This window comes from Chinchilla lanigera, unplaced genomic scaffold (genome assembly GCF_000276665.1).
Source record: "Chinchilla lanigera isolate Chin_1 unplaced genomic scaffold, ChiLan1.0 scaffold00009, whole genome shotgun sequence".
In the NCBI taxonomy this organism is placed as follows: Eukaryota; Metazoa; Chordata; class Mammalia; order Rodentia; family Chinchillidae; genus Chinchilla; species Chinchilla lanigera.
The window spans coordinates 11,995,990-12,008,938 of NW_004955410.1; the positions used below are offsets into that span (position 1 = coordinate 11,995,990).

General features: G+C 41.7%; 1 protein-coding gene across 2 annotated transcripts in view; it reads left to right on the forward strand.

Moving 5' to 3' along the window:
- The first annotated feature begins 12,077 nt into the window (after window positions 1–12,077).
- Window positions 12,078–12,949, forward strand: part of Slc26a4 (solute carrier family 26 (anion exchanger), member 4) — a 49,081-nt gene continuing 48,209 nt past the window's right edge. Inside the window, exon 1 of one of the 2 annotated variants that reach the window (XM_005377285.2) lies at window positions 12,078–12,711. The gene's annotated coding sequence lies outside the window, so the exon portion shown is untranslated. The other variant, XM_005377286.2, reaches the window with a different exon arrangement.

Below are 12,949 nucleotides of genomic sequence, written 5' to 3' on the forward strand. Positions count from 1 at the left end.
GGCCTTATTGGGCTGAAGTCAAATCGTCAGCTAAGCTTCTTCCGGGGGCTCAGGAAGAGAATCCGTTTCCTTTTCCAGCTTCTAGAGGCCCCTTACATGTATTGGCCCTTGGCCCTTCCCTCTTCTAGGTGAGTAATGGCTGCTCAAGTCTTTTCTAACATTGCAGCAGTCTGACCCTGACTATTCTGCCTTCCTCTTCCACATTTAAGGATCCTTGAGATTTCACAGACAACCCAGAGTGGGCTGGGGATATAGGTCAGTGGCATATGCACCGGCCTGGCAAGCGCAAGTTCCTGAGTTGGATTCCCAGTACTGCAAAAAACAAAAAAAAAAAACACAAAAAAACAGACAACCCAGAATAATCTCCCTGTCTTACAGTCACCTCATCAGCCACGTTAGCTTCTCTTAGCCACTTGACATACAGGTTCTAAGAATAGGATGTGGATGTATTTGGGAGGCCATTTTTCTGTCTACCACAATGAATAAATTCATCGAAAGCTACATACTTTTTTATGATCAATTTTTTAAGCTTTTGTCTTCTTTTTAAATTAATTTTGAAGTGATGTGCAAACATAAATTACACATTTGAATGGATGCCATGTGATGTTTTGGTACATGTATACCCCGTATAATGTTTAAACTAGGTTAGACATATCTACCTCAAGCATTTATCATTCCTTTATGGTAAAAATTTTCAAAATCTCTTTCCTCTAGCGTTTTGAAAACACTAAATACTTTCCAAAATACCTTTTTGCAGTCTTATTCCCATATCTTTTTCTTGGTTCTTGATTTGGGAAATTTTCTTTTAACTGGACAATAAGTGAAGGGAAAAAGTGAAGGGAAAAAGTCCTTGAAGCTCATCATGACCAGAGTCTGCTGCCTATGGTTTTTCCACATGGAGGTAACTGCTCTCCAAACCTTAGAGACCACCAGGTAGGGGATTTTCACCTAAAGAAAGCAAAATTGCAATAGGATGGCTGATTGTGAACTTTTAGTTTCTTTAAACTGCACTAAAACTAAGTAAAAGTTTTTTGTTTTGTTTTGATGTACTGGGAAATGAAACCCAAGAGTGCTCATCCACTGAGCCATCCAGCCCTTGTTTTTTGTGTTTTGGTTTGTTTTTTTTTTTTTTTTGGAAGCAAGGCCTCACTATGTTGCCCACGTCGGCCTCAAATTTACAGTCCTCTTGCCTCAGCCTTCTAAGTAGCTGGGATTATAGGCATGCACAAGTACACCCACCACAATGTCCAAAAATAGACTCTTAATCTGTCTACACAGCTATAGCAAAATACCCAAGACTGCATAATTTTTAAAAAATTATGCACAGCAAAAAAAAACACCAACAGAACAAAGGGACAAGCCACAGAATGGGAAGAAAGTTTTACCAGCTATTCCTCAGACAAAGGACTAATATCTAGAATATATAAAGAACCCAAAAAAATCAGATCCCCCCCCAAATTTATAGACAATCCAAAAATGAGCATATGAAATGAATAAATGCTTTTCAGATGAAGAAGTACAAACAGCAAATAAAAATATGAAAAAATGTTCAGCATCACTGGTCATTTGTGAAACACAAATTAAAACAACACTGAGATTCCATCTAACTCCAGAAAGAATGGCTATCATCAGAACATCAACCAATAACAAATGCTAGTGAGGCTGTAGGGAAAGAGAACCTTCTCCACTGTTGGTGGGAGTGTAAATTGGTACAACCACTATGGAAATCAATACAGAGATTCCTCAAAAACCTAAAATTAGAGGTTCCATTTGACCCAGCTATTCCCTTTCTAGATATCTTCCCAAAAGAGTTAAAAAGCACAATACCATAGGGATATATGCATGCCCATGTTTATAGCAACACAATTTATAATAGCAAAATCTTGGAAAGAGTTCATATGCCCACCAACAGATGAATGGATAAAGAAAATGTGTTTTTATACACAATAGAGTACTACTCTGCCATAAAAAGGATAAACTAAGCATTTTTAGGTAAATAGATGCACCTTTAGAATGTAATGTCAAGTGAAATAAATCAGACACACAAGTTTAAATATCACATTCTTCCTCTTGTGTGAAAAACCCAAAGAGAAAAGAAAGAGCAAAATGGAGGATCGATACTGGGAAGTTGCAAGAAAATGTTCGAATGGGAAGGGGAACATAAAAGGGGAGAGGGGAAGAAAAGAAAGGGAAAAAGTATTAAAAAGAACACAAGAAAGGGGCCAGGGATATAGCTCAGAGGCACAGCACCTGCATGGCAAATGCAAGGTCCTGAGTTCAGTTCAAAGTACCCAAAAAATAAATAATAAATGAAATAAATAGAAAATGGAGGGAAGAATGGAGACAAAGCTTTTGTAAATGGGTAGGGGAAGAAGGGTTGAAGAGAGAGGAGGGGAATGGGGGGAAAATGAAGAATTAAGATCTATTATGTACAGGTACTAATTCCCTACAATGAATGTGATCATTTTGTGTGGCAAGCACCTACTAAGAAAAAATAATTTAAAAAATTTAATTCCCATTGTTCTGGAGCCCGGGGAATCCAGGTCAAGGCAGTGGCAGATGCAGAGCTGGAGAGGGTGGCTTTCTGCTCCTGGGATGGGGCCTGGATGCTGCATCCGCCAGAGGGAAGAAATTCTGTGTCCTCGCTGGCAGAAGGCCGAAGATGAACTCCCTCCACGAAGCCCTAGAAGAAAGGCATCTACTCCCCTGAATGAGGGAGGACCCTTCATCCCCTAGTCATTCTTTAAAGACCCTGCTTCTGAAGATCACCACATTGGTCATTAAGTTTCAATAGCTGAATGTTGGAATACTTCAAACAATAGCACAGATACTCTCCAGTGAACTGGGCTCAAAGAGATTTGACAAGTGTCCAGAAAACACAAAGATTAAGGGTCTGAATTAGTTCAATTTCTCTCAAAAAGAACTTTGGGAAATAGAAGACAAAGTGATGCTTTCAAAATTCTGAGGGAAAAACATATCCTAGTGTTACCAAAAAGCCAAGTTGTGTCCCACAGTGATGAAGAATAAAACGGTGGCCAGAGGGAACAGGGCACAAGCAAATTTATTTAAAAGATGTCAAGGCAAAAAAGTAAGTGGACGCTCACGACCTGATGGTCCTGAGTAAGTGATCACCTTATGACCAGGTGACGTATGAACAGCTTCGGTTATGGCCGGGATTTTAGTGTTAACTTATGACCAAAGTCTTGAGTCATGATCTGAATGTCTGCCGCTTGTGCTTCCAGGTGGTCTCAGATACAGATTTAACCCTTAAACAGTTCTGGAAGGAACATTGGAACATCCTTTCCTGGATGGGGTTAACTGAGAAATCCTGGGCCAGTGTCTCTCTAAGGACACAGATCTGCCTATGTATAGGAGGGAGACTTTAAAGGCTGTGTAGAGGAGCCTGAGCCTTCAACTGACAGCTTAAATTACAACCAGCCCTGGGGAACGAGTTGGGTTAGTAAGTCAAGGGCCCACTGTAGAAGACATAAAAGCAAGGAAGGAAAAGTTATAAAGGTAAAAAAATAAAGCTCCCACCAGCTAGGAAGTGATTCAGAGCAGGATATCCACAAGGGCTCCTTGTCTTCTTAAGGGTTTTAGAGGGACGGTTGGGCTGTTGTGTAGGCAATATAATTCCTTCCCTATAGGAGACTACATATTTTTTAGGGTCCAATCTATGCAGTGTTCACACAATGTACATGCAGGGTCCATAACCTTTGAGCAAACGGACTGTTTGTCATTTTCATGGAGGTCCCAGACTGCTGAAAAACACCTAGAAAATTTCTTTGTCAGATCCCTGAAGCTTTGTGACTCAGCAGACTTGGCTTTGGGCTTCCCAACTCCGTTTGGGGGCTGCTGTCCTGACCGTCTAATAGAACCCTAACTCCTGTCTCCCTAATTCCTGTTACTCTAGCTTCTGTTACAAATCAAGTATGAGTGAGGCTTCAAGACACTCTTTAGACTTTCAAGTTGCCAAAGTTTTACCTCCCACCCGTTTCTTCTCAGGAAGCTAGTGAATGGAGGATGTGCTCCACCTAAGGGATGAGTAAACGAAGAAAGAGGAAGGTGGTAACCAGGAAAAAGGAGATCCACGCAGGGGAGAAGCAGAGAGGCAGAAGGAAGCCACAGGATGCCGGGAAAGCCAGCAATGAAGTAACTCATCCACTCTGGGGGAGGTTTTCCTAGAAGATGAAGTTGTGCAGAGAGCTGATCTAAATACATTGAAAGGAGACCGAAGTTGGAGGAGAGTTTAGGGTTAAAGAGTGGTACTAATGATCATAGAAAACAAAGACAACATGAGAGGGAACAAACAAGATATAATTAAAATTCAAGGGAACACACACACATTGTGTAGGAAGTAAAAGGTAATAGCAATTTACCACACTGGTCTTTTCTGGATAGTACTGTGAGTAACTACTGAACTAAGAAAAGGCATGACCCTGCATTGGCTCACCCTAGGAGGTAAATGCCGGTGTTATCCTCAGTCTTCAGGCAAGGAAAATGAGGCATAGAGAGATCATGTTTTCAGAATTCCTGAGGGCAGTGGCTGAGCGGGAAATGAAACCCAGGGCTCAGACTCTGAATCAGTGTTCTGCATTGTTCTTCACTAGTAAGGGAGGGAAGAAAAGGAGGAAATGGGAAGGAATAAACTTCATTGAGCATATGACTGCGGCCCAGAAAAACTGTCACTGTGGCTAATTACCATCGTAACATAACAAATATCTTGTTCTTCTTTATACTTGTGAGAGAGGTTAGGACACTTGTCCAAGGTCAAAGAGATAAACTTTAAACCTCAAAAAAGCTTATTTCGGTCACGCGTGTTTTACACCCCTAAAATCCCAGCTACTCAGGAAGTTGAGGCAGGAGAATCACAAGGCCTGTCTAGGAACTTTACTGAGATCATGTCTCCCAAGTAAAATGAAAAAGGGCTAGGGATGTAGCTCAGCACTAGGGAGCTTGCCTAGCATGCATGAAGCCCTGGATTCAACCCTTGATACAAAAAGAAGGAGAAGGAGAGGAAGGAGGAAAAGGAGAAGGAGAAAGAGAAGGACAAAAGGAAATATAATTTTTTTTGAGACAGGGTCTCACTATGAAGTTCAGGATGACCTTGAACTCACTTTATAGCCCAGGCTGGCCTCAAACTCACAACAATCCTCCTGTCTCAGCCTCCTGAGTGCCAGGATTACAGGCATGCATAAGAAATATAATTTTACTGGGAATTTAGACAGACATCGTAGGATCTCCAGGGAAACTGTTGCATCCAAAGGAGATGCAAGTGGATCTTCCTGGAGGAGGAGGGTTTGTGGCCTGAGGCCTCATGCGTGGGACTGGATGAACATAGGAGTGAACAGCTCTGTTCCTGACCATCATTTTCCCTTGCAGTTTCCCTCACTGGTGAGCATTTTATTGTTTACAAGACATAAAGTTGACAAAAAAATTTTTTAAGATTCTCCCTTCACCTTTTTTTTTAAATAGGGATTTCAAAACTAGGATAAATGCCTATGGGTAGAGAATCATACAGATGTGGGTGAAAGGGCAGAACATGGGAAATGGAGAGGAAGGAGATGATACTGTCAAGGTTCAAGTAAAGGATGGAATTGTAGATTTTGGTAAATGAGGAAATAAAGGGGAGGAAAAGCAAAATCCCTCAAGAGAATCTTGTGAAATACGACTTAGGTTCAAAGTTTTCATGACCCAGACTGTGAACCTATATGCAGTTGTCCTTTTAAAAAAGAATTTCCAAGGCAGGGAAAAGAAGAAGGGTCTCCTCAGTGAAGACTGGTGCCAGGTTCTTTAGATCAGTGCTAGGCGGTCGCAGCCTGGAGAAGCACTGTTGCTGCTTCATACTTGGGATGAAGCCACCTGTGACATTCAGCAAATATGGGTTCCAGCTACCTGAAAATAATCGCCTTCACATCTTGTGACATCTCTAGGGACTCTGTGATTTAAATAAATTTTAATCCCTTTGGCTGGGAGAAACTAAATTAGAAAGGAAAATGATTAGAACCAGAAGGCAGCTTGATGCTGTGATGCCAGATTTGCTCAAGATGTGATTCAAAAGCTGTGGATAAGTTTTTCTGGCCATTCTCCCAATTAACAACCTTTCACTTACTTAAAAGCCAAAATCCATGACTCAAAAGAGCGTGTTAGGAGGAAAAATTTTGACAGATAAAATTAGCTATTCCTGGCAACATCAAATAGCATATATACATACACTTGTGTACCTTTTTTGGGAATGATGCTCAAAATATACCCAGATCTAAGTTAAACAGCTCCCTAGGGCTCTAAAACTTAATTAGAATAGCAAACATTTATCAAATGCTTACTATGAGCCAAGCATTGCATTTAATTCAGCATTATGAGATAGTTCCTATTCTCAGATAGTTTTCTTTCAAAGATGTTGAAATTGAGTCCAGCGGAAGCTAAATAACTTTGACAAGGTCATACAGCTATAAAATGCAGAGCCAGCCCTGAAACTCAGTCTGACCCCAGAACACTCTGAAGTGCTATGCTGCGAGGAGTTTATGGTCTAATACCGGATTCAGAACAGTACCCTTCAGTGTGATAAATGCATACATAGTAAGGGTGCTAAGGACAGGTGGAGGAAGAACATCTAACCTTGCCTTTGGCTATGAGGGAAGCCACAAACAAACAGTTAAACCAAGACAGAAGCTAGGGATGGAAAGGGCAGTGGGTGGGGTGGGTGCAAGGGATTCCTGGCAGAGGAAGAAACAGATCATCACATCTAGAATACCATGAGTCCAGACAAGGGGAAGACTAATGATAAGGGAGAGCTATTTTGAAAAGTCGTAAACTATGGAAGACCCTGACCAGACTTGGCATTTCTAAAACATTTTTTGGACACTTTGGGGGAGAACTTGTGAGGAGGGCAGGAGAGGCAGAGAGACCTGTTAGGGGATGTTGCCTTGATGATTCTCTGGCCTGGACCTGGGCAGTCACGGTGGAAACAACAGAGGAACTGGAGCGCCATTGAGAAAGCAGAGCTGAGAGCCAAGGGTGTAACTCCAGTAGAGCACTTACCTCTCATGCATGCACCCCTGCGTTCAATCCCCAGCGCCACAAACCAAAACAAAAAAGGGTCTTGACATTAGAGATATGAAAGAATCACATGATTACTAAGCTTTTGGCTTGAGCAACTGGGTGGGTGGGAAATCCAAATTAGGAAATCCAAGAAAAGGAGAAGATTTAAGAATGAGATCAGGAAAAAATAATGAATTCTACTTTCGTCATGCTGAGGTACTCATGCAAGGATCATTATTTAGGCCCCTAGTTCAAACATATTTAAAACAGTTTGATTAACAAAACTCAGATACATAGTCCACTGTCAATAGAATTTATTTTTGCATTTAGTAACCTACAACTATCAAGTCATATACACCATTTATCTTATTAATATGGCATTTTAAATAGCATATTTCTTTTTAAGTGGTTGACTAACATGGCCCTAGTAAAAATAAATAAGCAGTATAAAACATTGTACCATATAAATTTTCTTCATTAGTATGAACTTATGTTTGGCTTAATAGAGATACAGATGGTTACACATAGAAGTGTTACACTTACGTAGATATACACCGACCAATATGTACAGATTTCTTTTCTCTGTCAATTTGGAAGGCTTAGAGCAACAACACCCCAGTAGCAATGAGCCCATCTAGCCTCCAGATCTCAGTTTCTAATCAAAGTCTACAATAAAAGGATCCAGAGAAATGGCTGATTGTAGGACTGGCGCAGGAAATGTACACAGTGAGTCTGGAGCATTATGTACCAGGAAGTAAGGAAGTGCTTCAAAAGCAAAAAACAAAACCACTCTATATTGGTGGGGCTGTCAAAAGTACACAGGAAATGAAAGAGTTCCTAATGGCCAAAGCTGGAGCAATTTAATTTACACAACACAAAAATGACTATTAAGTTATAATATAAAATATAAATATTCAGGATTCCATAATGTGAGATGAATAATTGCGTAAAGGGATAAATAATGAAGAGGCAAAGTTCCTTTGAAAAATGCTGAGTAAGAGCTATTCTGCTCTTGAGGAAGTGGAGTTGAACTCCCCGTTCCTTAGGTGTGAGCTGCATGTAATGACTTTCTTCCAAAGAGAACAGAAAGGAAAGGAGGAGGGGAGAGAGTCACTCAGCACTGGAGAAACCTAACAAACATTACCTCATTCAGGTGATCAAGGTCAGTTTCAACAATGGTAGGTCATGTTGACTCTGTACTTTTGGTACGATGTAATGAAAATAGTACTTTACCTCTGTGATTTTTCCACCCCAAAAAACAATAATGCCAATCTAATACTGAGAAATACCAAATCAATTCCAATTGAGGGCACCCTACAAAATATTTGACCAGGGCTTCTCAAAATTGTCAGAGTCATAAAAAATGAGAAATCTGAGCGAACGTGATAGTCAAGAAGACCCTCAAGAAATATGATGACCAGATGAATGTGGTCTCCTGGATGGATTTGTGGAATAGAAATATTACATTAAGTAAAATCTAAAGCAGGGCTGCAGGTGTAGTAACACCTCGTATTATGATCTTACTTAATTAAAATATACACATCTGAATTGCATGGGAGGAAAAAGGAAATAAGCAATAAGGTTAACAGTGATTGTCTGAGTATTGGGATAGTAAGTAATTGCTATTTTCTATTTTGTACTTTAATATACTTCCCAAATTTCCTACTACAGACATGTGTTATTTTAATATCATAAAAAACAAAAATTATTTATGTCCTTAGGGAGACTATCTTATAACTGGAGGGGGAAAACATACTACTCAGAAAACAGAACACAAAAAATAAGCCCCATAATTTGGTAGGAAAGAAGAGATCAGAAAAGTTGAGAGAAAGTTTATCTTTTTTCATATAAACATGGCAGAAATTTAGTATCTAGTAAGAAAAATACATACATAGTAAGAATAAAAGCTCAGGGTTATAGTTAACTTTTCCCAGGGGAAATTGGCCTCTTTCCCTGGCCATTGGTTTTTAGGGTTTCCATTTATCACCAGTGCCAATCTGAAATGTGAACAGCATTTTAGTTTTAAAAGTGGATATATGTGGAAACACAGCCCCCTAACATAAATAATTCATTTCCACGTTTAAAAAACAATAACTAGCCAGGAGTGGTGGTGCACACCTGTAATCCCAGCACTCGGGAGCCTGGGGCAGGAGGATCACTTCGAGTTCAAGATCAGCCTGGGCTACAAAGTGAGCTCAAAGCCAGTCTGAACTGCATAGAGAGACCCTGTCCCAAAAAGACAATAAATAAACAAACAAACAAACAAACAAAAAATAAATAGCTATAGATAATATGTTATGCTTCAAAGACACTGATAAGAATCAGAAGCGAGGTTGCTTCTGAAAACAGCATTCTGGACATTATTTGCAGTTTTTAGTCTTCTGCAATTCTTCCTATTAGAGAATTTATTAAATTGTAAAAATAAAAGAAAAATTTCACACTACAATATTTTCTCTTTAAACAAGGAAAATGTTGCAAGATAGACTGCTCTTAAATTAACAAACATCTCAAATCATCCTTGTAGCCCAGTCACTTAAACACACAGATATACTTAGGAATTTATATATAAATACTCATATTTCATTCACTCTAGGATGCTATTAATTGTAAAACACAATTATTTTATGAGTCATAAGGATTGAAAAGTGCTGCAAACTGTGCCATTGCTCATCAAATTGTAAGACGAATCCTGTTAAAATGTGAAAAATGTGCATTTTTGAATCAGTGAAATAGGATGCACATGTTATGACCATTAATGAACGTCTGCAGCGCCCACAGAGACGAGGCCAGGCTACAGGCTTTGTCTGTCGTAGTATCCATGACCACACAAATAACGCTCTTGATAAATCTGCAAATGAGTGAGTGAGTGAATGAACAAATGAATGAATTGTAGATCTAATGAGAGTTTTTCTCACATTCCAAGTACCTCAGTGATAAATGAAATAATGCCTTTTAAATCAGCATTAATGGCTAAAAAGTACCACAAAACAACAATATTATCATCTGACATTTATTTCTTTGGAAAGAAGCCGTGGATATGATTAAATTCTCATACATAAGAACCACCCACCCCTGTATGAAGCAGGTGAAGTTGATTTGGGCAGTCTACATGAGTAAGCTGAGATGTTTAATATACCAAGTGAATCGGGTGGGGGAGAGCAAGCTGTTATCACCTCCTACTCTTCTCTGTTTTTAAAAGACAGCCAAATTCAGGGACTCTGTCTTTTACCTTTGAGAAAAGACTTAAATGCTTGCTTTTATAGCATCCTATAATGGACATACTATTGTTTGGTCCAGGCACTATTTATTTCTGCTATAGGAAAGGCATTTAACAGGAAAAGAAAGCGATATCTTCATTTAGGTCGATAGAGGATATAATCTAAAGTGATTATCAAACTAAATTCATATACAGAGACACATATGTAAGAGTTGTGTCTGTTCTCCCGGGGAAGTTACACCATTGACTGCTGGGGTTATGCAGTAGTCTACTTCCTCCTCTGTCCTCTACCCCAGGCCTCCATCCTCTGAATAACCGTCAGCATCAAACAACTGCCAACTTCCAATGCAAAGTGGTCCATAAGGCTGGCTGGACTGGACTGAAACTCTTCAAGATGGCAAATGCATAAGAAAAGGTCCTTGTCAGAATATGTTATAGGTTATATTTGCACAGAATGTCTCTATATTAATTTTTAAAAAACAGCTAACACATCTAGGTGAGTTACTGTGCAGCTGAGTACATGAACTGATATTCTGGGCTTCCTGTCAGTCATTGACCAAGGAAAAGAAAAACCCACATTCATTTACTTGCTAATCTACCCATTTCATACTCTTAACTGAAAAAATACTTTGTAGGTAGAACACATACAATTTTGAATTTTAAAAAGTGTGTTTGGATTATAAATGAGTCTATTTATAGACCAGGACTGACCATCATATTGGTTGGGTGGAGGTATATTGCTCCCTGTCAAGAAGTTTTTGTTTATGAGAGAAATAAACTTGTTTGTAATTGAAACCATGATCCTAAAGTACATAGACAGTGAGGGGCATCATAAGAGGTGCCAAGAGAATCCTGAAAAGGACTGGATTGATTCTGATCGAAAGCAGCGAGGAGGGGCTGGGGATTTAGCTCAGTGGCAAAAAGCGCCTGCCTGGCAAGCGCAAGGTCGTGAGTTCGGTTCCCGGTACCGGAGAAAAACCAAAAAAAAAAAGAAAGCAGCGAGGAATATTCATGGAAGAGAGATGAGCGTGAGGGTGTAGAGAGTGGGCACAGGCAGAAGCCACTGTAAAATAAATACTGGCCTCGATTTCAGCGGAGGTGAGTTATGTATCCAACAGTCGTATGCGCCACACGACAGATGCACACACGTATATGTATGTATACAGAAAGATGCAAGTTTAGTGCACATTGCAGTTTATTAATAACTGCACATATTGAATCACACAAAAACCTTAGAGGGATGACGGACTCTGTTGCAGGTTGATTAGCAGCACCACTGTCCTCAGCACGCTGGATCTCAGCACAGCAGTCCTCATCCAGGTGTGACAACCAAAAATCATCTCCAGAGGGTGTCCTAGGTGGGGGACACTGGTGTGCTCTACACAAAAACACAGTATGCACAAGAGGGTTTTTTCTTCTCTGTAAGTGGGTAAGAATTCTGAAGTTTATGCCCTGGATTTTCTTTTTAAGTCCATTTTTCAACTTTTCTCTCCCACCTCAACCCCCAGAGAATCTCACTCTGTTGCCCAAGCTGGTCTTAACCTTGAGACTCTAACCTGGACTCTAGACATGCGTCACCATGCCATGCTGGTTGTTAACCTCTTCTGGTCGGGAGCCTTTCAAAACCTGACAGATGCGACTCCTTCTCACACTCTTCTGGCCTTGATTTCTGTCTAGTCTAGCTTCTTCCTTCCTTGATTGTCCAGTTGAATGAGAAGTAAAGAACCAGGGTCAGGTAAGAAAAGGGCCACTAGCCAGACATGGTGGCACACGCCTGTAGTCCCAGCACTTGGGAGGTTGAGGCAGGAGAACTGCCGCAAGTTTAGGGCCAGCCTGGACTGCACAGGAAGACCCTGTCTCAAAAAAAGAGTCACTGAGCACTTGATTTTGATTGTGAAATATAACGAGAGAGAGACAGCGAGAGAGAGAGCTCCAAAATCTGAGTAAATTATGATTTTTATAAGCATACACCCTGAGTACTCCTAAAACACTACACAAACCCAAAACCTCGTTAATATACACAAGATCAACCAGGGATCCCCTTCCCTCCTGTCCGAGCGCACCGGCGCTGGACCGCGGAGCTCCGGGACGCACCGGACCTCGGGTCCAGGTGAGCACGCGCTGACCTTGTCCTCAGCAGCGCAGCCCCAAAGGAGCCGCGCAGGGGCAGCCTGGCCTCCCCTCGTCGTGGTCATGGAGTGTTGGGATCCGAGTGGCAGGGACAACCAGAGAGACTCTCGGCCTCCGGGTTCTGCAAGGGAAAGCACGCGGGAGGGGTAGGGTTTCTTTCCCGGTAGGAAGCGGGGGAGAGCGCAGACGGTGTGTCCTTCCTTTGGGCCAGGGCGTCCCTGTTGCTCCATAAATAAAGCGTCTCCCTGCCTTCTTTCTGCGCGCGCTATAAAGGCGCGGACCTGCCGTCCCCGGCACTGGGGAGGCGCTCGCGGTCGCAGCAGGTGGGTAGTGAGCTGGCCGCCCGGAGGGGACAGTCGGAGACAGCGGGGCGGACCGGGCCAGCTCCCGAGACGCCGAGGGAGGCGACAGGGAGGGGACGCCTGCTCCCCCAGCCCCCAGAGAGCGGCGACCGGCTGCCGGAGTGTGCAGGCGGCGACCGCATCCTCAGGACCGGGAGCGTCCGTCCGGTGCGCCCGGGCCGGCCGGGATTTCAGGACGCGGACAGCGCCCGGGCGGCGG